Here is a 27,527-nt window from a genome sequence, read left to right on the forward strand (position 1 = left end):
GGTGGACGGGGCAGCCTGGGCACTCTGACTGGTCTGACTGGTCTGAGGCTACACAGCCCCATACGCAGCAAGCTGCACTGTGTGCTCTATCATGGCCAGCATTAACCTTTCCAACAGTATCTGCTGCAGTAGATCTCCTGTGGGATCAGACCAGACAGGCTAGCCTTCGCTCCCCACACACACCAGTGAGCCTTGGGCGCCCATGACCCCGTCGCCGGTTCACTGGTTGACCTTCCTTGGACCACTTTTGGTTGGTACTGACCACTGTATACCAGGAACACCCCACAAGACCTGCCGCTTTGGAGATGCTCTGACCCAGTCGTCTGACCATCACATTTTGGCCCATGTCAGTCTCTCAGATCCTTACACATTTTTCTTGCTTCCAACACATTAACTTCAAGAACTGACTTCACTTGCCTAATATATGATGGCCCCCTTGACAGGAGTCATTGCAACAAGATAATCAATCTTACTCACTTCACCTGTCAGTGGTTTTAATGTAATGGCTGATCACTATAGATGATTTGGACATATACATTTGGCTTTAAGAATAATTTAGTCTTATAGAGTTAGTCTTATTTATCATGTTATACAGATGCTCCTTGCTATTTGATGCTTTGCCTTAAGATACTCCAGCTTTACAACGGCGTGACAATACTACACGTTTAGTAGTCATCAAACTTTGAGTATTGATTGGTTCCTGGGCTGGCCATATGTCGTACAATTCTTTCTACTGGGGCGATGTCATGGAGCGTTCATTCAGTAGCACGTACAGACTATGTAGGTGCTCTCAGCAGTATGCACATCTCATCCAGTGTTAATTACCGTATCATCCAGTGTTAATTACCGTATCATCCAGTGTTTATTACTGTATCATACAGTGTTTTTTATGTGTTTAACCATTCTTCCCAAGCCCGTTATGTCAGTTAAATGCCAAAGTGTGTCATATGTCAAATCATATTCATATTCCACTTACAATATATTCTGCTTACGATTGGGTCATCTGAACATAACCCCATCATAAGTTATGCAGCATTTTTACTCACAAAGGCAACCTTTTTTCTTCACGGTAGGGGAAATAACTTCATTACTCTGCTCACTGTCTCTCTTACACTGTGAAATGGCATCCACTGGAAGATGTTTTAGATGCTGGCTATCGCCGCCTTAAACTCCTTCTCCATTGCTGTCGGTGTGGGGGGGGGGGGGGGGGGGGAGTCAGACCTGGTAACATCTGCAGTTTCTTGTAAGTTTTCTGTTTCACTTGACTTCATGTTTCACTGCGATGTGATGCAGCCTTGAAAGGTTAGTATCCTTGAATGTTCATAGCTATTTGTAAGCAGACTGCCACACGTCTCACCCGCAGTCCGTGCTTTGGGCTTGTTTACGATGCTATACCTGTGATCGGAAGGTCGCGTGCTCCAATCCCAGGGTCACCAGAATGATTTTACTGTTGGGCACCTGAACAAGGCGCTCAATCCCAATTGTTCTGGTGACTAACCGACGCCACCTTTTCAATCGCGTTAAATAAAAGCATGTGCTAAATGAGCGTTATATATAGAATTTGCTAGTTTAAATCTTTATAGGTGTTTTTAATATCTATGTTTTATTCTCTTTAATATTTTTTTGTGAAAGATAAGGGCCAATGAATGATATACTGTATAATGCGGGGTTATCTGAAGTCATGGGCTGCTTTGCGTGTGTGATTCAGATATAATCGTACCGAGATCAGCATGGCTTCAACAGTCTGTTGGCCTACATTTCTGATTGTAAAAGAATACCAATGCATCTTTCTATCAGCTGGCTGATAAGGGTGCGATAATTACTCAGATAAAGGCAGTGTTCTTTTAAGATCAGACTGATGTGCTTTGCAGTGGCATGGAAAGCGCCATGCTTAGAGGGAGCGTCGTCGGGCTTGACCACCTCCAAAACCGCCGTCTCTTTGAGGAGCTAAAAAGAAGACATTACCTAAGCAGGGACAACTGGTAGAGCAGGAAGCTGGGAAGTGGCGGCTTGTTCCTGATTTGGCAGAAGACGTGTGCAGCCTCGCTAGAGACAGTGTCCGGAACGCGGGGAAGGCTCTCCGCGGCCTGTCTCAGTCACTGACAGCTATTTTAAGACTTGCAGGTCTTGTTCTGAGCACAGTGAGGTCCCCCCCCCCCCCCCCCCCCCCCCAACATATTGAAGTGTATTCATTGGTGGTTTGGGGAATGTCATACAGGAAGTGATTCAAATGGGGGGAACAGGCCTGATGCTTGAATGCCGCCGTCTGCAAAGGCGATGACGTAACAAAGAGCCGCCATTGTCCTGCCATTCCCAGACACCTGTCCCTGATTAGCAATGCCTGTATTCTGCTGCCATGTCATTTCTTTGCATTCCTCTGCATTTCCTTCAATGGATTTCACTTCCTTCATGCTGCTGTATGGCTTGATCAGTTTAACTTGCTTTTGTTTCACAATAAACAAACGTGTCCCTAAATAGCCATCTTGGTGTTTTTTTTTTTTTTTTTTTTTTTTTTACATAGGAAGTCAATTTTTACTCAGTTAAACCATTGAAGATTCCACCCACAAAATGGTATATGGTTGATCTTCGGGAGTAATCAGACATAACTACAGAATGAACTTCAGGCAAGAAACCCTGTGCTTCGTAATGGCAAACCATATCAGCCTTCTGATACGATCAATACCTGCACTATCCTCCGGAGACCCCACCCATTCATTTATGTCCATTGTAATTACAATGTAAGTATTACATCTTTTCATTGATGTACGGAAACATATTAATTCCTGTTGTACACTAAAGAGGACATGCTGTGAAATTAAAAATAAAAATAAATTTGAAAAAATCTAAATTGTAAGATGTCTTATTTCCTCCAAAGAAACTACAATCGAAGGACACTTTTTTCCTTGGATCTCAGGAGGCTATAGCTGTTTTTCCAGGGAAGTATTTTGGCTTAATCTGCCACCTAACTGGGTGCAGTAACTGGGTTTCACAATTCTACAGGTGTACATGACACATGCATGCAATCGTGGAGGGGGGTCACAAAAATTTCATCTGCTTTACAATCCAGCGGTTCTTGGGGTAATTGTACCTTGTTTGCTTTCATCACGGCCATTGTCTGTCACCTTTGTGTTTGTTTCCCCGGGCGACAAGGCTAATCCTCTATTACTGCTCCCCTTTGGTTGATGAAAGTTATTTTTAAATGTGGGCAATTTAAAGTCACGGCATTGTAGTCCTCTGTTGAGAACCCAGTCGTGATTGTCGGCTGAGAGGAAAACTGTATTAACGCTGATGCCTCTGCCAGTGTCTCTCTCAGCCCCGGCGTGTCCCGGCATGTGTTGTTGACATTTGTATGATGTTCAGCAAAAAGACATAAATACCAATATTTGATGGCTGACAGGCTTTGAAATAATACAAACGGGATCATTGGCATTTTTTCGTATCTGATGTCAGAAGGTCACGCAACTTGCGTTTGCTTTTTTCACACGTCTCGCTTTAAATCTTGAAACGAAATCTTGAAACGGCACTTCAATGATTACAAAAATGTTCATGTTAGAATACTAACTGGCAATGAGACAAATTGAAGATGAGTCTGAAAAGGTCTTTAAATGCAAATTCACTAGGACTTCATTTAAACTGAGTTTAAATACCTCCCCCAGAAACTGATATGCTGATATGGAATGTGGTATTCAGTGAAATCCATGTTTTTGTATGGAGTATATCACATGACTCTCACTTGATTTTATCACAATTCATAATTTACACACCACACACACACACACACACACACACCTGTTTTTGTAACCTTCTTTTTTGGTCCCCACAAGAGGAAATCTGTGACTGTAATCAAAAAACTAAAAATGCCAAACGTTTTGTATTTTATTTGGTTCCTTACGGTTAAGGTTAGGGCTGGGTGGGGGTTAGGGTCGCCATCGTCACCATTAAGCTTTTTTTCTCCCCCCCACAGAGATATAAAAACACGTGTGTGTTCATGTATATTTATACACACACCATGCGGACGGTGGGAGGGACATATATTTCGTTCTCACATGACCCCAATGGAACTGATAGGAATGAAGTATCACTTTACTTTGGTATGACTTTTTTTGCCATGACATACAGTCGAAACTATTATGGCCTCAGTAATTAGAAAGAACGGTAAAGCCGACTGTCATGGCTTTGTGACTGAAATAGCAAATGCGCTTACTGCCACAAAGGGTACGAGTTTCAAAAGGAAAAAAAATGCTCGTGTTTTGCAAATATGTCCACATGCGAAATCTGTCATCCATTATAACAGAATACAAGCGAAAGCAGAATTAATTGCCTGCTAAATATTATTTATTGTCATGGAGCTAAAGTGTGGGGCTCCAAGCTGGGAGTGTTTGGGCCGTCTTAGGTACACAGCCCACAGCCCACATGTTCCTGCATTAAACACGGGGATCACAGCTGCTGGGGTGCAAGTAAGACCCAAGTTCAGTTCTGTCATTATCTTATCTCAGAGGTTCTCCTTAGCTGGGATCACTGCCTTCCACTGAAGGTGCTGAGCCACTGATGATGACATCAACGCTGTCAGCAGCGGCTCTGTGGGCAGGTTTAGTGAGGGGGGGGGGGGGGTTGCAGGTGCATGGCCCCCCAGCTGCTGCGTGTGCTGTGAAGTGTGCGCCGGTCCGGCTTCAGCCAAGCACGGAGGACGTTCACCGTGGTTGCATGCCTTGTCGTGATCGCGCACTCGCGCAGACGGTAACTCCTGCGAGCTGCCTGGCTACAGGCCAGGACCAGCACACACTCTCTGCAATTTGTTTAACTGCTCTGATTCTCTGAAGCACACCATGTGGCTCCAAATCACTTTCTGGCCATCGAGGGAACCCGCTGGAAAAACAACAGCCACTTGATGGAGTCCAGATAAATTCCTTGCATCTATGAAGCCTGCAGTTTCTGACACTAGCTGTATAAATTGATGCAGGCTTGCACAGCTTTCCAGCGGGACACCCCTCTACTAAGCATGACTGGATCTGGATCCTTTTTATTTCCTCCCACTTCGGCTGCCAGTCACAGAGCTCAGAAAGACAGATGCTGAGAAAGGCTACTTTCCTAGATTATGCCATTTATTAAATGCAATAAAAGACAAGCCCATGCTATTTCATTGTTAAGTAATTCCATGCGAGACCTGTTCCAGGACATACGCGCCATGTTTATTTGCTTACGCAAAGCTTTTATCCAAATCGGCTTACAACATCTCCTGATTTGTTCAGCTGGGTTTTTTAGTGAAGTCATTCAGGTTAAGTACCTTGTTTCTCGCATACAATAGCACAGGCTCCTCCAGAGACCAGGCCTGCTAATACCTCATCCTTAACCGCTAGATTGCTTACTACCCTGTAAATCATTCGGCATGTAACGGAAATGGAGTGGGATGGGGGTTCGTTTATGGTAACATTCTTCGTGGAGCTGTCTGAATTCCATAGTTAAAAAACAATTAAATGCAAATTGTTTTTGTCTTTCGTTGCTATACAGTGTTTTTTTTGTTTGCTTCTTTTGTTTGCAAAGCTTAGGCGTATTTTTCATCCGGGGGGTAATCTAAGCGTTCGGCCGCGATGGGATGGGAGATGGGATGGGAGATGGGATGGGAGATGGGATGGGAGATGGGATGGGAGATGGGATGGGAGATGGGATGGGAGATGGGATGGGAGATGGGATGGGAGATGGGATGGGAGATGGGATGGGAGATGGGATGGGAGATGGGATGGGAGATGGGATGGGAGATGGGATGGGAGATGGGATGGGAGATGGGATGGGAGATGGGATGGGAGATGGGATGGGAGATGGGATGGGAGATGGGATGGGAGATGGGATGGGAGATGGGATGGGAGATGGGATGGGAGATGGGATGGGAGATGGGATGGGAGATGGGATGGGAGATGGGATGGGAGATCTCGGATAGTCAGTCAGCCCACTGAGCCGCAATCACCGGAGGATCTACTTCTTATATGGAATCTCATATCTGGAGTATTGGAGAACTTCACGAATTCACCTTCAGATTCGAGGTGCATCACGGAGATTTTGGTACTGGGGTGTCATCGAGTGTCACTGAGGTCCCAAATACCTCACACTGGCTTGTTATCAGCCCCGCACTTTGGTTTTCTCTATTTGCTTTTCTGCAGTGGAAAATCATGCTTTTCCTGGCTTAATGTTTTACCTTCAGTCATGTTTCTGTTAAACTTGCTCAACAGCAATTGTTCATATCCACACTAAGAATCTTTCTTTCCTGGCTGAATTCCAGCAGGTTCATCGGTGCTGGGAGGGGGGAGTTCTTATATTGCAAGTTGCCAATCATTCATCCCAGTCATGTTTCTTCAATCAACCCCGATGCAGAAAGGATTTCATGCCATCAAATCACGCACTGCAAGCCAACATCTTGAAAATATGCCTTCATTCCTTGCCAAGTATCCTTCCTACCGTGATGTGCGGATAGTGACATTTGACCTAACCGGGGCTCTTTGACTGTGGTCTCCGGTGACTGTGGCGTCCTTCTAAAATGTCAAGTGCAGCAGGACCAAAACCACAAAGCTGGTATCTGTTTTAGTGAGCTTGGGTGTGGCCGGCATACTTTCTACATCAACATCCTTAATAAATGCACACGCATGGAAACTGTATGAAACGAGAGATGCAAAACAGGAACTGGGTGCCCATCTCCAAATTAAACGTGAGAAATTATTTCAAATCAAAATTAATAGCAATGACCAATAACTAACTTTGTGGTCGCATCAATGTCATGCACAGAATCACTGATCATCCTCAAAGTGGGTTCACACCCCCACCCCAGCTTTGCAATATGAAGCTTATTCTGGTTGACAGTCTTCAGGACAGTTGGTAGTTTCAGTTGCATGTGGGGCTGCAGTATAAGCGAATCTGTCGTATGAGGTGTGGTATGCAGCATCATAATTACTGTATAATAGTTCCTACTCCCTGAAACCAGTTTGATTAATCCTACTTAATTTAATTTCTTGCTTGTCCTGTTTTTTTCTGTCGCAAGCATAAATGAACCACATCAATGAAATAATTGTCTTATTATGACTAACACAACAGTTAAAAGGCTTTTTTCAGACATTACAGATAATGCTAAATATTTTGAAATAGCCTAATCAATGAAAACTACCATACACAACTAGATTAAACTGCATTAAAACAGGTTAATATAGCTCTCTGCTGATTACTGATAAACCAGTAAGTGGTTACAGGTGGTTTGAAAAGACAAGCCGGCACTTGGTTTTGAAAAGTTGCAGTAGCGCTGTGGAGGAGATAGAGGGCGATGTCTCCCACCTCCTCTATCAAATCTTCAGTCAGTGCACAATTTCATCCTTCCTAGAGCCCAGCAATTCCACAACATCGTTACTCCAAGGAATGCATTATGCTCTTTATCTTGTTTGTGTTTGTGTCTGTATGACACAACCACATTGTCTGTGACAGCAGTCAACGGACACTCAGGTTATGGCTCAATGGGAGCCAGCAAAGCAATAGGATGCATTTAATACTTAAGGATTCTAAGTATTAACATTCTAAGGTTCTGAATTTTGCAATGAGCACTAATTCACACTTTAAACTAAAACTCTCTATAGTTATGCATGTTATATTGAAATACCACATCTTACGACTGACCTTTGCTAATGTTTGCTTTCCATTGTTCTCGAATTTAGATTCCATCTCACTTCTTCTGTCACTTGAGTTTGGAACTAGACAATAGCCCCTTTTACTTGTTTAACCATTAAAAATCGATCTTTCTCTCTCGCTGTCATATGCCCAGCAGGACTTTTGATTCCTGAACTAATCAATCACCCCAGTGCAAACGTGCTTGCAGTCCAGGAGCACCACTGCACAGTTAACGAGGAAACAATTCCACATTCGTCAATACCAGGTTCAATGTCTAAGGGCATTTCTAATCTTCCTGCACCTCGGGTGACACTTTGCACCAGCAGGTTCAATACTCACACCATGCACCTAAAATACAGCCCTCTTAGAATGTCCATGCTTTCGGGGAACAGTGTTAATTTTTGTTTAAAAAAATAGCAAGACGGCGAAAGCGCACAGCGCCGGAGCCCAGAGTCGGAGCCCAGAGCCGCTGACCGAGCTCATATTCCCGTGGCCGGATCGCGCAGAGTGTTTGTTAGAAGGAGGCGGCGATGGAGTCTGGCTGCTGCGTGTTGTGGTGTGTTAGTGCACAAACCACATGCTTTTACTGGCCTGTTTACTCACAGGCCTGTGATTGAACCCACTGCTCGGTGAGGCGGGCAGGTAAACAGCAGGCGGCAGAGACTACAGCCCTTCATTTTCAAAACCAGATACAGCGAAGTTTCTGTGTGACAATAAAAGTATGCCGTTCACAGATGTCTAAGATACTGATATTGTGAAACATTTATTGCGCTTGCACAAGTTCATCTGCACTGTGCCTGTTAGGGAGCTACAAGCTCATTTGCGCTCTGCCTGTTAGGGAGCTACAAGCTCATCTGCACTCTGCCTGTTAGGGAGCTACAAGCTCATCTGCGCTCTGCCTGTTACGGGGCTACAAGCTCATCTGCGCTCTGCCTGTTAGGGAGCTACAAGCTCATCTGCGCTCTGCCTGTTAGGGAGCTACAAGCTCATCTGCGCTCTGCCTGTTAGGGAGCTACAAGCTCATCTGCGCTCTGCCTGTTAGGGAGCTACAAGCTCATCTGCGCTCTGCCTGTTACGGGGCTACAAGCTCATCTGCGCTCTGCCTGTTAGGGAGCTACAAGCTCATCTGCGCTCTGCCTGTTAGGGAGCTACAAGCTCATCTGCGCTCTGCCTGTTAGGGAGCTACAAGCTCATCTGCGCCCTGCCTGTTACGGGGCTACAAGCTCATCTGCGCTCTGCCTGTTACGGAGCTCCAAGCTCATCTGCGCTCTACCTGTTACGGAGCTCCAAGCTCATCTGCGCTCTGCCTGTTAGGGAGCTACAAGCTCATCTGCGCTCTGCCTGTTAGGGAGCTACAAGCTCATCTGCGCTCTGCCTGTTAGGGAGCTACAAGCTCATCTGCGCTCTGCCTGTTAGGGAGCTACAAGCTCATCTGCGCTCTGCCTGTTAGGGAGCTAGAGGCTCATCTGCGCTCTGCCTGTTACGGAGCTTCAAGCACATGTGGCACATCTGTGGCTGTTTGGCATTTTACAAAAGATAAGCAATCCCTCCTTCACTGAATTTAAATGAACATATTATTGTTGTAAGTGGTATTTCATCCTGAGGGAATGATCCTTTTGTGTAACGCTTTTCCCACTTTGCAACAACAGTATTGTGTTTCATTAATATTAGTTCATAACTGTCACACGCTTCTCCTACAAGGTGAGATGGGTCCAGCCAACCTCTCTGGGCAGGGGGGACTGTAGCGAAAAGCAAACTTTATTATTACTTGCTGAAAGTTTGCCTGAACTTGAGGAAACCTTTAACAAGGTAGATTTGTATTATACAGTTCTGGAAAAAATTAAGAGACCACAGCTAAATTTTCAGTTTCAATCATTTCTCAATTTATGGGTGTGTGCCTATATAAAATATAAATATATATATTTTTGCAAACTGCAGCCTGGTTCTTCCCTGTTTCTCATTAATGAAGAGCTTCTTCCTTGCTTTATGGGACTTCAGTCCTGCTTCTAGGAGCCTCATACAAACTGTCCTAGCAGTGCACTTCACTCCTGCACCTAATGTTTCCCATTCCTTTTGAAGGTCACTTAAGGTCATCCTCCGATTCATGAGGCACTGCTGGATAAGTTAACGGTCACCTCTGGCATTAGATGTTGCTTCTACCCTCTGCCTGGCTGGTTTTTGGTCGTTCCCAGTGTCTCCTGCTTCACCTTGTTCTTCTGTACTGCTGCCTTAGAATTTTAGATCCTGGAAACATTTTTTTCCAGAGCTGTATAAGTGCTTTGTCATGCTTTAAAGATATGTTCACTACATTTTTTTGTTATTTTTAGTTTTTTGCAGTTTTGTCATGAGCTCCTTTTCAAACAGAGAATTAAATTTTTCAAAATTCAAGAAGGTGCACAGCTTCACAGGCAAAGAGAGATAAACTTCAACCACACATTTATACATTCTTATTTATGTCCCTTCATGTCTATTAAGTCTTTGTGTTTAGTTGCTTGTATTCTGACTGCAAATACTTATGAATGTAGGCTATAAGTGAAATATTCACAAGTTTTTCCATCCTGGATGAGTCGTCATAGTGACACATTCTGGCTGAGGGGAATCCTGCGTCAAACGGCGCAGGAGATGAGAGGAGCTGCAGGTGTGTCCGCAGTAACGTCAGAGTAGCGTGGGTCTCACTGCATTCTTCTGTTGCAGCACCTGTCACTTAGCTTTCTCTTGCACAGATCAAATTCCCTTTGGCGCGTGACTCAAATAACGACTGCACAGAGCTGAAGCTGAATCACACAAATTCGGCGTCCGTTGGACTTCCTTGAGCCCAACAGGCCAATAGTCAAGGCTGAGACAAAGAGAATCTGAGTAATTCACTATAGTCTTCTGCTATTGACTATAGACAAAAATAGTTCAAAAGTAGCTTCACCTTTGGTTGTTGTGACAACCATTGTACTTGACCTGCAGGTCACACATTTGACTGAAGTTAATAAAAATTGCATATCAGTTGTTTTGGTTGTGCTGAGTTTTCAGAGAATGCAATGTCATTTTGTTCACCCAAATAGCATTTGAAAGCCACTAATTACAATAATTTTAGTTATTAATTGTGGCTCCGTTACTCTATGTTATCAGAATTCTGTTTCAGAGAATGTTTCAGCATTTTAAGTGTCAAGACCAGAAGATTCGGTAACAGAGTGTCATACCATGCCATATAGCATTAGACATTTAACGTACCTACGCACAAAAGTAAACTTGCAGGTACACCACACGGAAGCCTGTGTTTGTTTCCATGCTTCGGCCCAGTGCCTAGCAACAGGTGCCTAGAAACAGGTGTTCTTTGAGGAAAGCCCTTGCGTGTCAGCACCAACTTAACTATGCGGCCAGTACGTTACGTCAGATACTGACTCTTTCCTTCACGGGGAGGGCTGAGGACATCGCCAACTCTGGGAATCCTTTCACTCGCTATTGTGAAAGATAAATAGCCGGTGACTCATTCTAAAGGGACAGTAAGGAGGGGGGGGGGGGGTGACAGAGTTTTTTTTTTTTACGTGTTTCACGAGGGGGAAAAATTACTACTGACAAAAGCAGCGGATCTCCTTCCTAAACTCAGGGGCAAGTCAAGACACTGCAGGGGCAAGAGGGAAGCGAAGACGGCAGACAAAGGGTGTGAGGTGATGATTTGAAGGTCTGGTTTCCTTTGCATGACAAAGGTTGGAGCGGTTTGCGGAGGTGCCTCTGTGACAAGTTGGTTAACAGAAAGTTGTCTTTGTGGAAGGAGCTGCTTTCTTAGCGTACTTGGTGAGTGCGCACCTCTGAAACACTGTAGCCTAGCATGCGTCGTGTCTGGGGCGGCCTTAATGAAGCAGACAGCACCCTCAGTCGACAACCAAGAAGGAACCAGGGATGTGTGGACTGTGCAGAGCAGAGGGCACAGGGAACAGCAGGGAAATCCAACGAGCCAATGGAATGAAAGAAGAAAGTGAATGGGAAAGGCAATTCCATGTGAATGAATATGCAGTGGCTTTATAGAAGAAAGGACAAGCCGTGAGCTTGGTGTCACTGCAGACAGTTACAGAACTGGAGCGAGAACAGTAACTCTGACAGCCTGAGTCTCCATGTCATCAGATCAGATAGATAGATAGATAGATAGATAGATAGATAGACAGACAGACAGACAGACAGACAGACAGACAGACAGACAGACAGACCGACAGACAGACAGACCGACCTCCCCTGATTCACACAGATGTTTACATTAATCAGCACAGTTTGACAGTAGAATATATCGTCCACGGTCCCTAAAATGATAACAACAACATCAACACTGAATAATAGCATGAGATTTCTTAAGGGACTTTTTGTGAATCTTTTTCCAAAACACCTTGCTTTACTGCGCAAACATTACTGGTTAGATGGGAGCTGTTACACTCGTATTATGGAAAACCGACTGGCTGGTGTGAGAGTGTGTAGAAACTTCAGACAGTGCCCTGGCTTGTCTGTTACCATGGAAATAGGCAATATCATTGAGTCATTTGTGCTGTAGTAACACTGAGGCAGAGTCTTTAGGGTTTTGAATTATTTCTGGCATATTTTTGTCCATAATCCTGAATGGGCTCAGTCATAATGTACCTGCAGCAGCACCGTGACATAGTTAATGTCACATTTCACAGGATGCTTTATTTTCTCTGCTTGAATTAGAGAAGATTGTGTTTATTGCACTTTGTAAAAGATAAAATGCATAAAGAAAGCGGGATTGTATTATGTACACAGATATATAGATTTAAAACACTAAAAAAGATCTTATTAAAATGGCCTTCTCACTTTTAACTGTCTAGCTGCCACAGTTTGCAAACACTTGGCACAGAAAACCTGAGTGAACTTAAAATATTGTGATTTATCAGTGTCAGGTAGTAGTGATGATAAATAACGTCCTTTAGTAGTCATAACATTGACATTTTTTTTCACATTCCTGTCCTATATTGGGTGCCCTGAAAGAACAAATGAGGGAGGAGCTGATGTGGGATAAAGTGTTTACCCGTCTCATTAAGGCTGCTGCCTTTCACAGCAAAGCATTACGCAAATGAAGAAACGTGATTGTATCTCAGCGTCTCTCAGAGATAAAGGTATAAACAGACTGCGGTGGCTGGCCGTCTTTTGTATAGAATATCAGATTTTACATGGCTGCTCAAGCTGTTCCTGACCCTGAACAGGGAAGTGTAAAGATTGCTGACCCTTGCTTTGCCACTTGTGAGTTTAGCACCCGCTGAACTTTCTGAACTCTTGCAATTAAGATTTGGGGCAATATTTTTACGGCTTCAAGATCAGACCAAGACTCGATGGACACAAACTCTACTGGGGTAAAGGTAGAGCACATATCAGGGCACATATCATACTCCCAGTATCACAAATGAAGTCAAACAAGCAATATAAGAAGCTTCTTTCGATTTTAACGTGATTTGTACAATATTTGACAAGGCATAAGTGTACAATTCAGTGATGAGGGACCTTATGCAGAGACACAGCGGGCTGGAGACAAATACCCTTATAATGTGGGCCAGCCTCAGTAATATTTTGTCTGATTTTGGTCAAATGCACCCTTATTAGGTCATTAAAATGTTATCTGTTATTTACGGTAAATTGCGAGGGACCCCTCTCCGAGTGTCTGCGCTCTGCCTGTTACGGAGCTCCAAGCTCATCTGCTTGAGCTTGTAGTCCTCATCTGCTCATCTCCGGGCGTCAGCCTGGTGACTGTCCACTGACCGTGACACTAAATGGCTTCTGGAAATGGATGGATGCACGGATAGTTACTTCCTTCATTCTTTTCAGATAATTGTGGTTTTTAAAGTTCTTATAACTAATTATTGTAGCTTTTCCCTTAGTCTTAAAACCCAGGTGTTAATTATATGTTAGGTGAAGTTTTTCAGTCGACCACGTTTCCTGTTAACCTGGAACATTAAAACTTCATAAATGAATCAATTACACTTTTTTTCAGAGAATATATGTAATTTTTTCATCGAACATAAAGCAAATCACAGTTAAGACTTTAGACATGGATGGTGTTTCTGGATGCAAATACTATGTTAATAATGTAATATTATTTTAATAACATTATTGTGTGGTACCAATTATTCGGATTTAATTATGCCTATTTAGTTTGATTATTCGCTGCTTGTTATGGGTGATGAATATAGTGATGTGTTGCTTTTGTTTTTTAGAATAATGTTTTAATCACTTAATGGGGATGCAGTATTTTGATTGGTTCTGCTTTTCATGCTGCTCAAACCTGAGTCTGAGGCTCTGTGATGTTTTAGCAAATGTGCATGGCAACAGGGAAACTCAAAAGCAAGCAGATGAATTCTTTCATAAACCAGTTTTGTGAATTACTGATCATGTTAAAACCCTCTGTGGCCTGAAGATTGCAAACATCAGTGCCTAGAGTCTAAACGCAAACCGTTCCTCTAAATAGGTTTGTCTATTTCTGTTGAGCCTAGGGTTTTGTGAATTGCTTTACATGTGTTTGGGATCAGGGCTGAGATCTTCCAGCCCCCTTTGTCTAGAGCTGATCTTTCAAGGTCATGCGTTCTTTCCATTGTCGTGATCGGGGCTTGTCTGTACCTGTGCAGAGGTAAGGATATTTCATCCTGGGTCCTACTCAGGCAATCTTCATGGTTTGGGGTTAATTTAAAAACACGTTGTTCTTCACTATCACTGTTTTCTGGCTCACTCCTTATCTCGAGCAATCAGGACCAACGGGAGGTTGTGCGTTTGGTTCTAATGTCCGAGCCGCATGAACGCCAACATGGACGCAGTAACGCAGCAGAGCCGAGCCGCATGGACGCCAACATGGACGCAGTAACGCAGCAGAGCCGAGTCGCATGGACGCCAACATGGACGCAGTAACGCAGCAGAGCCGAGCCGCATGGACGCCAACATGGACGCAGTAACGCAGCAGGGCCGAGTCGCATGGATGCAGTAACGCAGCAGGGCCTAGCCGCATGGACGCAGTATCGCAGCAGAGCCGAGCCGCATGGACGCCAACATGGACGCAGTAACGCAGCAGAGCCGAGCCGCATGGACGCCAACATGGACGCAGTAACGCAGCAGAGCCGAGCCGCATGGACGCCAACATGGACGCAGTAACGCAGCAGAGCCGAGCCGCATGGACGCCAACATAGACGCAGTAACGCAGCAGGGCCGAGCCGCATGGACGCAGTAACGCAGCAGGGCCGAGCCGCATGGACGCAGTAACGCAGCAGAGCCAAGCCGCATGGACGCCAACATGGACGCAGTAACGCAGCAGAGCCGAGCCGCATGGATGCCAACATGGACGCAGTAACGCAGCAGAGCCGAGCCGAGCTCGCTTCTGCCAGGGAGCTTAGCCACCTCTTGCCGCTCTCCCCCGATGGTGGGAGGCCCCGTCTCCATCTGTTTACTCCGTGATCCAGGCCTCGCTGGCTGAGGCGAAGCTGCTCCCCCCCGACACCCGTCCCATTGAGACCACTCTCCATTATGGCCGTGAAGTGGTTTTGTGCTGTAGCTGCTTTATGGAGAGTAAAAATAAACCCTGGTCACACATGTGCTACTCATTTGAAGGGGGGGGGGGGCTCACCAGGGGCTTTCATTGTGACCCGTTTGCCTTGAGTTGTTATGATTAGGCACCAACCAGCATGCAATTTACAGATTATTTCCTTAAAATAAGAGGGTACACTTTACACAGTATAAGCAGGGGGGGGGGGGGAATAAAGAGAGTCTTGGTGAGAAGTGGATAAAAATAGAAAATACACACCGCAAAATAATATCCACAAATAGCACACGCAGAAATATGCTATTCTCAACCAGGCTATCAACGATCTGAAGGAGGAGCTTATTCAAACACTGCAAGAAAGAGCGAATGTCAGTGTCTCGCCATTTTCCAGCCATTGCCTATTAGCTCGTTTACTGGGAAAGGCTTCCTGTCCACTAGCAGAAGTTCCTGTGTACACAACCTGGTCAGTGTGCACACGCACACCTTTGTAGAATCAGATTTGAAATGGTGTAATGACTTCATGTTGTGAGAGAGCTGGATGACGACGGCGTCTCTCCTTAGCGTGTGACGTAGCTGTTTCCTGGACTTCCCCGTAGCCCGTACGTGTGTCGGCCTTCTTGAAACTCAAAGAAAAGCAACAGATATGACAAGAGACTTAAAGCTGTTTTTCAAGGTGTAAAGGATTTATACAACTACCAGGACTGCATGAAATTAGTAACAATGGCAGAAGCTGCAGTTCTAAGATGGACAAGCAAATACTTACAGCTGAGAATTCAACAGCACAGTCACACGCCACATGAATAAAGAGTACGGCTCACATTTAGCTTAGCATTTACCTTTGTTGCTTTCGTGTATTTTAAACGGCGATGGACTGGCATCCTATCAGGGAGGTTCTCTTTCCCCTTCCTGCCCCCTGAGCTCTCGAGCAGAGGCAGGAGGCCCGACGTGCACCTGTACTGGGTTATGGATCGATGGGTGGAATTATGGAGGAATAGATTTACAACGCAAAACAGGAGTTAAATCCTTTGATTGATGCCACGTCAAGTTCAAGATTTTTTGTTTTAATCATTTGCCTTCATTTCTTTCTGACTTGAATTTTCATATCCCAAAAAAATTCTCCTGCAGACTAATGGTTTCTTATGCAGTATAACCAGCAAACAGTACAGGGACCGGGCTGGAGGAAAAAATACTTTTTCTTTTGTTTTCTTTGACAGGAGCCACAAAATCCTCCCACACACAGAGTAATATACCTAAAATGATCTGTTTAAATGGTAAGAATGTCAAGGCCGCATTGTGGCTGTGAGTCTTAAGCTTTGGTGAAATCTTTCCTGTTTTGGTGGGTGTGAGAGTGGGCCCTGTTTGTCAAACAGATGGAACATAACTAACGTGTGAGGTATTCACCAAAACGTACAAGAGAGACCAGAAAGGACAAGCCTGATATGGTGAATCTGCCATGAAGCCCTGGGAGACGGAACTGTGAGCTAAGCGTGTCTGAGAAGGTGCTTGATGCTGGGTGTCCTATGTGGACCTCACAGAAGCCGCAAGGGGGCTGGGGGTGTGGCGGCTTTTTAAGTACAGCATTAGATGGCTCTATTTTGGTCAAATAATGACACCTCAGTGTTACAGGACTGCTGGTAAGGCATACCTATCAGACAAGGAGGTCTTTGTGTATATATACAGATTTAAGTACCTTTTAACACAGGGTTTGAAGTGTACGATGAAAAGAAATTGATAAAAATATCTTTACATTCCAAATATGTTTTATTAAATGTGTGGTTTCATTAAAATGAAGTAGAGTGAAATTGAACAGAAACTACGGCAGCAGACTCACAGAAGTCCATGAGATGCATTAAACATCACTAGTCTGGTAGTGGAAGAATGAATAAAAATTCCAGCGTGTGTCTCCTGGCTTCTCTTGTCACCTGAAAGTGCTGTTTCTTTGCCCCTCCTGAGGGCCATCAGCAAGCCCAGGCTTGTAGGAGCATGACTATGGAGAGGGTGATGTTTAATTACATTGTTATTAACGCCTAACCATGAATAGCATCGAAAAGTAGGTATTGAATCATTTTACTAGGAACAAGAGGACAGTTTCATCAAATTGCATGAAAGATCAAACAAAGTAATAAAATAATTGATTTAAAATGAATTAATGTGTTTGGGCGTGTTGTATAATCTGGGTTATTTAGTGATTTACCATATTTATTTTATCATTGCCATATGTGACTCATTTCTAAATAATGGCACTCAGTTTTAAGCATCAATCAATATCTGTAGATATGGACGTGGCGCAGAAAGGTAAATACAATGCTGTATTACACACAGTCTGCAGCTGGAAGGCTCAAAAAACAGACTTATAAAGAAATGGTAACATAAAGTCTTCAAATTTATAACACACAATGCCACGTAGTTCATTAATATTTAACTTGGTAGTACAGAGTCAATAGCGTTGCATGATTAACAAAAGATTAATTACTTAACATGTGACTTTAAGTCCAAAAATACAAGCAAGATGATCTTGCTAATCTTCAGAAGTACGACTTACAGCTAAATATGCAACAGTGTATGGCGGTCTGGGTAATAGGCTTGTAGAACATTGAATTTTACATAGATAAAAATTTTAGATATCAGATACATAAGTGTTCAATAAAACAATACAAGCTGGTTTTCAGGCAGCATCTGAGGCAGTTTGATGGCAGTTGTGATAGACAGACAGATAATTAGAATGCAAAAGGTAATTTTGGACGTGGACTGATGAATATGAATTATGACTTGTTTGTATGCCTTACGGGGGAATCATAATTACTTGTTTTCTTAAGAGCTGACAGCTTTGGGTAGATTACCCACAATGCCCATTCCTTTGAAGGTTGCCTATAATTGGCCGGCACACGAGGACACTTGTCTGGTTCCTCCGCATTGCTTCGAAATGCAACAACACCAAGAACCTTACCGGGGGTGTCATGGCGTCCCAAAGACAGGAGAGCGAGAGAGGTCATGCTGCCCCAGGCTGCTGCCGTTTTGCTCAGTAGGTCTCAGTTTTTGTGGCTGAGAATTTTTTTCCTGCTCCAATTTTCAGTAACTTAGACCAGTGTTTCCCAATCCGTTCCTTGGGGAGCTGCACACAGTCCGCATGTTTTGTTCCTACTGGCAGGGAGCAAAAAACATGGACTGTCTTCAAGTCCCCTAGGACCAGATTGAAAAACACTGGATGAGTCCTTCTGCAGTCTGTCAGGCGGATGCCAGACTCACTGTGTCACTGTCCCTGCATTTGCTCGCTTCTGAAGGTCAATGTTGTCATTATAGATGGAAGTGCATCTTTTTCTTGCTGCTACAGAATTGTGCATTGAACAGAAACAATAAAATCAATAAAAACAGCACTATTGTTCTTGACTACAGTCTGAATATTTTACATATTTATTAGGCCACTTCACAATCACAGTCATTACACAATCACAATCATTACACAAGCACAATCGTTACACAATCACAAGAGAAAAGTCCAATAGAAACATGGGTAATAACGATAAGCTTTTAACAGACTGATTCTGTGCTTGGGACACTTTACACACTTAAAAGCATAATTTCTCAAGATTTTTGACTTTTCACATTTAATAAAAAAAAATAGATTTTAGTATGTTACCTTTTTGTCAGATGCTTTTGCGCAAAGCGATGCGAGTGTGAGCTTGCAGGGTCAGCCAACCTTCCGCGTGACTGGGGTCAGGCACCTTGCTCAAGAGCCCAGTGGTGACATCACTCAGCTGAGCATGGGATACGAAGCAGGAGGCTTCCACTGACAGACAGGGCTTTGAAATGGGGGTACAACATGGTGCACCGTGGCACTGAAGGCTGAGGGTGTGAAGTATTATCAAAATCTATATTGTCACTGTTTAAATTTATCTTTTTGTGTTTGAACTTTCTCATGTTAAATTTTGAATCTTTTCTTTCCTTTGTTATCATCTTTGTATGTTTCAACTCCCCCACCCCACCACCCCCGGAAATACCTCACATGGAACATTCCAGAGTTATGCCAAAAGAAACACCAGGCCATGCAATCCTGCTGTTCTCTCCATGGTCGGCGCTTCTGACAGCAGCGAGGTGCCTTTCCCACGTCACCGTCATCACCCTCGGCGATCGGCGCGGCCGATGTCACCTCGCCGGTGTCACGGCATCGAATTCCAGCGCTGCTATCTTGGCACACTTGAGTGAAACTGCCGTGTCACCTGTTACACCGATCCACAGAGCTCCCCCCCCCCCACCGCTGCCGTAACTGGCAGAGAAAAGGCCTCGAGGCCCCACGCTAACTCAGCCTCTCAGATATTCGCCAGATGCTGCTCCAGGACCAGCCAAACCAGATCCACTTTTAAGTTGGGGCTTGTGGTTGCCATGTTTTGCTTGCACTGCCTCCACTAAACCGAGGCCTATTAAGCAACCCATGATATATATATATATATGTGTGTGTGTGTATATGCATATGTGTCTATAAAAGGCCATTTTTAATATGGATTACTAATATTATCTGCAAATAGTCCCAACAGCTTGTGCTGCAGTCGTTAAATGAGGTTTGCAGTGAGGATCTTGGGCTACAGTGAGGGAGCCTCTCTTTTCACTCCTGGATCAGCAGAGCTGGTCAGGCTCGCTGCTGCTTTTCCGTAAAACGAGGTGAGTGTCCTGACTTTCACGTGGACGAAACCAGCCCTGTCCTGCCACACAACTCCACATGGCCAAACATACTACAGTCACAGTGTGACTCAAGGCATTTTTACCTTGTGCTTCCGGCTGTGTTTTATTACTCTTGAACAACGGCAGAACATGCAGCGCTACGGGAAGTTTATGCTGGAGAACTTACAGCATTGTGTGGAACCTTAAATGCTTAAATGGTCAAGTTTATAATTTTCACCGATTGGCGTACAAGATATGCTCTGACTAGGACAAGAAGAAGAAGTAGATTAAAACAAGAAATATTTTGTAGACAGACATGAATGAGGCCACATATTTCGCTCTTTAACATGAACTTCGCATTTCTGCCATAATTTCTGCCTCAATGTCTCTGCAGGCAGTGAGCTCCGAGTCGATCTCCGCTAACTTAACTAAATACCTTCATGGTTACTTTGGGGGGGGGGGGGGTGCCAAATAGGAAGGTTTCTGCTGCAGTGCTGCAGTATTACGATGTGCGAGAGTCTCCCGGTTTGTAGTAAGAAGGTTCAGATTGAGCTCAGGTCCATCGTGTCTCAGTCATTCACAGATCATCAGCACACAGGCTCAGATTGAGCTTGGGTCCCTGTGAGGCATCATGCCTCAGTCATTCACAGATCATCAGCACACAGTCAAAGGACTAACATTTTACAGTAACTAAAGTAAATTATCAAATTGAGGGCATTGTCTCAGCAAAATCTAGATATTATTAGCAGTAATTTTAAAGCTGTTAGGGGGTTTAGATGGAATTTAACAATTTCATTCCACCACTTTGACTGTGGACCAACTAGTAAGTTATCATAACTACCTATACAAATGAAATGTATATTTCACGAGTATGTGAGATGCCTGGTAGAGCCGCTACGTGCCTGTGAACACGGACGGCAACGGCAGCGGAGAATCCCCTTCTCATCACGGATCAGTTCCCAAACCTCCCAGGACTGGCCGCAGGCCCTGCGACGCAAAGCTGCAGTGAGCCGCAGACAGGCAGTGCGATGAAAACACCAAGACGTGCACGTTTTCATACATTAGTCGCTTTAAATTCAACTGAGCAAACACAGTCATCCACCACAACATGTGTACTGTAAAAAAAAAAAAAAAATGTTACAAGACAGACACTCCTTTTGCACACTCCCCAATGTGATCAGATGTTCTTATTGTGAAAGAGCAGTATTTAATTGGCCTTGCTGCACAATGGCAGAAATGGGTGTATAAATAAAATATGAAAGGACATTATGGAGAAAATTACCTGGGCGACTACCATAAGTTTCAGTGATGGAAAATTTTGCGGGCGAGTGTGTTAAGCAATGCTAACAAAGGTCACGGCACTCCTGCAAGTTGGCGCCGCGTAGATGCCAAGAGCACGACGCAGCCCGGGCGTGTGCCCTGCGAGAGTGGAACGTGCCACGGTGGCGTGGCAGCCGGTGTCGGGGGCTCTGCCGGGCCGCTCCACCGCGTGTCCGCCTGCGCAGTGCGGCGCGTGTGGCGACGCCTGCAGCCCGTTCCCTTGGTCCGCCCGCAAAGTCGGCCACATGCCACTGGCTCTCCCAGGATCCTCAGCGGCTGTTATCGGAATTTGCCATCGTCCGGCTAATGTTGGAAAAAAACAGAGACCGTGTAGCGACACACGGCGTCAACTTGCCGGTGCTTTCATAAGAACATAAGAACATAAGAACTATACAAACGAGAGGAGGCCATTCGGCCCATCGAGCTCGCTTGGGGAGAATAACTAATAGCTCAGAGTTGTTAAAATCTTATCTAGCTCTGATTTAAAGAAACCCAAGGATTCAGCTTGCACTACATTATCAGGAAGACTATTCCATACTCTGACTACACGCTGTGTAAAGAAGTGCTTCCTTAAATCCAGTTTGAAATGTTCTCATGTTGACAAGCACGAGGGTGTCGTTGGATTGGGCCAGATTTTTCAGGATTTAGGGAAACATTGGACATTTACAGCTGAGTTAACAGGCACCTCTCAGCCCAGACGATGAGGAGATGGACTTGGCCATTGCACTTGTATTGGTATAAAACCAAGAGGTTCGTCCCATTGGGTTTTGTAGCTGAAGGTTTTATTAGCCGAGGTGGAAGGATTCTGGAAGATGGACACGGGGCGAGCACTTATGAGGGCGCTCTTCATCAACATTGCCCCTCCTGGATAGTTCACGCTGCACTTCTGCATTGCCCCCCCCCTCCAATTCACCTCCTCGAAATCCAAGATAGCCTTTCCCTGAGGACTGCTAAATTATGGCTTAAGAGAAAGGCTTATTTTTCCAGAGTTGCAGAAATGTCTTCCTGACATTTTGTGTAGAGTGAAATATAACAACAACAACATTCCTAAAGGGTATAATTTTCTTCCGGCGGGTAAAAGTTGTCCATTATGGTCAGGGTCAGGGAACAGATTGTAACCAGTCATCAGAAGCCCTCGGGCCACATTAAAGCGGCTTGGAGCTGGGAAGAGGCCCCGTCTATGGGCACAAACACAGCAGTCACCACCGGGAGCGATGCAGAGCTGCCCCCATTCTCCAAACCGCTTTGTTTTCTAAATCAGCGCATATAGCCCCTAAATCACAGTATATAAATATCCGTAAGAATTCCTGTAATTTCCATGCACTGATATTCATGCTAAGCAGCATTAGGCAGAGCTGGAGAGCAGCGACGTACATTATGATGCGCTGTGCCCCGAATGACCGTCAGCAGAAATGTGCCGCTAACCACTTCGGAATGGATTTAACGTACCACAACGCCCTCCTCAAACGCTGCTGCGTTACTGACACTTCCGTCAAGTGCAACGCCTGCGAAGGTGACTGAGCAAAACCGGCATGAAGCTGAAGGCGAAATACCTGCCATGCCGGAAGTAACTGATCAATCAGCTTCACATTGTTTTATTAAGACTCGTGGCTCATAGATGAGGCAACGTACGGTGACAGGCGGCGTTAGCAAAGCAGTGAGTCACCTGTGCTTCTTTCAGAGGAGACCTTGAAGGCCTTGAAAAGGCTCACAGCTATCAGGGACAGACATCTCTGTGATGAAATCTTGCTACTTCATTCAGCCGTTACCTGGGAATATTTTGGAGTGCTACTCCACAGTGGCTGTGCTAGGACACACCTTTTCCTAAGCTCACATGGACCATAAAAAGATATCATATATTATAAGAATCAATGCAAGAAAAATAAGTAAATTGAGAGACGGGTTTATTTCAGCAGCCGAAAGTGGTACAGTTACTGTAGGTCAATGCACAGCTGAGGTTCTCACTATAATAACTAGCTGAATCTAAATAATTAGCTGAGATTAAATACAGGTTCATTTTTTTGAGTCCCTAAAGGATCTTCTCCTAGGTAAGTTGTTATTTTTTCTAAAAAAAAGGATTTTTATTTCCCCATTCCTGGTTTGTGTTATATTGTTTGCAGATATATCCGATGGCAATTGACATTGATGGTAAATGGCAGTAGCGAAAGCCCATTTGGTAAGTATGTAGAAATGTTTATAGGTAAGTAAGGCAGATCCCTGGATAACATCAATAAAGGCGACAGTATGAATTATATTAATTAATCCCGATGAAGGCCTGGGGCTGAGCTGAAATGCTCCTGTTGGACCCACAGTAGATGTGTAATGAAGGCAAACCATCTGAGTCTGGGGCCGCTCTACATTATTTCAGTTTTAATCCATTGATGTTTGTGATTGTGTGGTGTTTAGTATAAATTATAGTAATTTCCTCAGTTATTCATTACACTTGGTTTCTGACATTGTTTTTTGCTCTTGGAAAGCATAGAAAAAGTGCTAAACACGGACGCTGTGTGTGATTGCATGCTGAGTGTCAGTGCTGACCCCCCACCCTCCAAGGCAGAGTGGCACTGGCTGACAAGTCCACGCCCCCTCTGAAGTTGGCACCCTAGGCAGCCGCCTATGTCGCCTATAGGGTCGGCCAGCTCTGCTCCTCTCATAGGCGCCCGGTGGAGCACATACGGGCTTGCCGAAAGTCTTGAGACGCTTTGTTTAATTCTGTAATAATGTTGCAAATCTATTGGTTTCGTGGCAATGTGTAACAAATCTGCACATATCATCCACACAGACATTTTCTTTTCATTAAGGGTCATAACTTTTTGACTGACTCATTGAGTTCTGTTCTTACCACTTAAATTCAATTGTAGTCACTGGCTCCCAAAGGGATACTAAACACAAATGTTTGGTGTTTTCTGTTATGGCAAAGGTGTTACTAATTAAAAAGCATCGAATGAGACTGCTTCTCAATGGACTTTTTAAGTGAGAACAGCTCTTTTAGAACTTTAATATGGGTTACAATGTATTACCACTTGAAATTAATGTTTTAAAACTACTGGTTGTTTCCAATGTAATAAATATTTCTTGTGAGCAAATGAATAAATGTATAATTTTTTGGATAATACTTAGTAATACCTCAGTTACTACTATAGTACAAATCATGAACAAATAGTCATTACTTAAGATAAAAGATGTGTCACGATGCATTAATGTTGAACAAACATGAGATCAGTATTTCACTTGTGTTATTCATGATTTGTTCCTCCAGTGGTTCACAAAGGTTTACAGAATTAATAGATATAGTAACAAATACTGCCTGATAAAACATGCATCACGATTCATTAATGATGAATTAACATGAGATCAGTATGTAACTAACACTTAGTCTGTGGTTAATTAATGCATAAGTAATTATATAATGCTATATCATTTGTGCCCCGTAAAGAAGAGCGTTATTGATTTTTGGTAAAAGCAATAAATTTGCAATATTTTTCCTGAATTAAGCAAACGTCCAAAGACTTTCTGTGAGCGCTGTACAGCCGCACCTGGGATTCCCTCCTCAGCCAAAGGAGACGGCGGAAGTGCAGAAGCAGGCCTGACGTGCGCCGGTTTGCTACCCTCCCCGAGTGTGACTGGGAGCGACCAGGCCTTGGGTACACGCTCGGCCTCTTTGTCTGCACTTCAAAAGGGAGGAGACCCTGAAGGGATGCATTCTTGGGCTGTTTTAATTCCACCTAAAATAATTAACAACTTCAAAGGTCCCCGAGTTCTTGCATCCAGCATAATTCATCAAAGGACCGTGACTATCTGATGGGAAATTTCAAATATGTAAGAACACTTGAAACTGGTTACCTCACCCTCTGCTGCTTCTGCTTTCAAAGCTGGTATCAGACAAAAAGAAAAAAAAAACATAATTACTCCAATTATTCCTAGAGAGGCTGCACTATTATGTACCTGGAGATATTACAATCACTGTAAGTGTGTCTTGCTCTAAGTTTATGAAGGAACGACTGCGTATTTGGCTCAACTGCAGGAACGACGTCATGGTTCCTGAAGTCGGCAGTTTTCAGGCCACTAGTTAGATGTAATTTGGAGAGAGTTCTGCTGAGTAAGGATTCACATGTGCACTTTTCACTTTCTTATTCACGCGAGTCATTTCTGGCCCTCTGTGCTGGTTACTTTCATTGGGAAAGTCATGTTCTCTTGGTAACATTGTTTGGTTTGATGGCTAATCTGAAGTTCTTTGCCCAACAAGCAAAACCGAATGAATCACGCAGATTTAAATAACCTAAATGACGAAAGCTTGAATGGTCAAGGCTGTGGCTCACTGCTGTTGCTCACTGCTGCAGCTCTGTTTTTTTTTGTTGTTTTTTGCTGATGTTAATGGAGTTGAGAAGCAGACGATCGAGAGCCTATCGATTAGAGTACTGGTTTTGATGTTAGTGGACTGGTTTATGTAGTACAGAAAATAAACGGACCATTAAAATGGACAGGATCAACACTTGTGGAGCCATCAGCATTTTCATAAGTTTAATCGTTTCCATTTTTTCCAGATGCGAACTGAACATTCTAATAAGAGGGACTGTAAAAAAGATGAAAATGCATAGTTTATTTTTGGAAATTAACCAGCCCCTCCGCAGAATCCTCAGTGTCCCGTCGCCTGGTAGAATACTGGGTTGGGATCTTCTAGATTAGAGGATGTGGCACTGTGGAGCACAGGATGAGAGGGGCTGTGGGCCACGCAAGGAGACAAAATCAGCCACACGCTGCGTCTAGACAGGGACAGCTGCCTTCCCGGCAAAACCCTCACGTCAGCTAGCGCACGATGGGCGCAGGACGTGGGGCACACGGGCACGCAGGAGTTAAAGTCCCCCAAAGTCCCTACTGCCGCTGTAATGTTATGGTTGGGTATACAATAACAGGCCGGTGCTGATGAAGGCTTTCCCATTTTATTTATGTAGCTAAAACCCCCCCCCCCCCCCCGGCCCTCGCTAACACACAGCTTCACTTCACACACACACACCCACCCATCCCCAAAAGCAGATGATTATACAATATGCAGAAAACTGCAGGTTTCAGTGTGACGGCCCGCAGCTGGAGCGCGGTGCATTTACTGCGCGCAGTTTAGTATGCGCATTCTGATAGTGCCTCATTCCCTGCGTCGATGGGAAAGAGGGGGCTCTCCGAGAAGAGCCTGCGTAAGCAAAAGCAGAGAAAACCTCCAGCACGGTGGGGGGGCATGATAAGCTAAGAGCAAACAGCTAGAAAAGAGGCGGAATCTGAAAAGACGAGGGCAGCGAGTGAGCGTGTGAGTGGTTAGATAGATAGAGCTGTTGGGCCGACCAGCGCCTCGATACTTTGTATCTTTGATAAATGTTTTTAATTACTTTTCAGTTTCTTTCCAATTTAAATAGTTATAAAAATTTGTGACTATCAATGAAGTCTAGTCTGAGTCTGCAATTTATGGGTGTGCTGGTTTTACACAGTTAATGCACGCAATGCTTTTGTTAAACTTTAAGTTCATCTTATATATCGCTACTGAATTGATTCCGGAAAAAAACTCTGTGGAGATTGCATGAGGAATCATAGAATATGACAAAAATGAACAAATTCATTATGTTATGATATTAATTGAATATACAGGCGCTCGCTAATGTCCGAAGTCAGAGATACAATAAAAAATAAATTTGTACGCCTTCATTCCACTTCCCTTTATTAAAACTAAGTGAAAATCCCGTAAATCTGTAATAGCATAATTATGGCCAAGTTCATTTTTCCTGTAACACAGTTAGATGCAGACAGAATTTATTCAATTAAAGATAATGGAATTATAGAGAAAATAATGAGTACATTGTAAACATCCCCTGTGACTACTGAATATCTGTGAGTTTTTATGCCAGTATTTATGCGTGCACTAACCCCTAACGGCCTCTCAGTGAGGAGCGCGCCGCTCGGACCAGCCTGCGTCCCGGCTGTTGTGTAGTCGGCCTCGGTTCATTCTCATTAGCATTCCAGCACCTTGTTGTTTACCCTCAAACGAGCACCTGAGACAGGTGCCTGGCGGGGGGGGGGGCCACGTGAGACGCTGGTCCAGGGCTCTCAGCCCATCTCCCATTGATCTATGAAGACAGAGGCGGGGACAGGGGCAAAAGACAGCCAGCAGGACCCCAGACCCCCGCTGCCAGAGGCACAATACAGCGTCTGTGTGTGTGTCTGTGCCGGGGGAGGGGTTAGCTGGGGGCTGCCTGTCACTGCTGAATGGAAAGTCTGAGATGCAGAGCCCAGGTGAGCATGCAGATAAGGCTCCTGTCCTGCTGGGGGGGGGGGTGGCTTGTTCTTAATGTTAATCCCTTTACAATTACAAACACACACAAACACAGCAGTGGTAAGTAACACAATGCAAACC

General features: G+C 44.3%; 1 long non-coding RNA gene across 1 annotated transcript; it reads right to left on the reverse strand.

Annotated features, from left to right (window-relative positions):
* Nucleotides 1-16,896: 16,896 nt before the first annotated feature.
* Nucleotides 16,897-18,940, reverse strand: LOC111860357 (uncharacterized). Its single transcript, XR_002842019.2, has 3 exons — nucleotides 18,792-18,940; nucleotides 18,102-18,479; nucleotides 16,897-17,141 (listed from the first exon to the last, which is right to left on the reverse strand). It is a non-coding gene; the product is annotated as an uncharacterized lncRNA (long non-coding RNA).
* Nucleotides 18,941-27,527: the final 8,587 nt, after the last annotated feature.

Source organism: Paramormyrops kingsleyae, chromosome 15 (assembly GCF_048594095.1).
Source record: "Paramormyrops kingsleyae isolate MSU_618 chromosome 15, PKINGS_0.4, whole genome shotgun sequence".
Classification (NCBI taxonomy): Eukaryota; Metazoa; Chordata; class Actinopteri; order Osteoglossiformes; family Mormyridae; genus Paramormyrops; species Paramormyrops kingsleyae.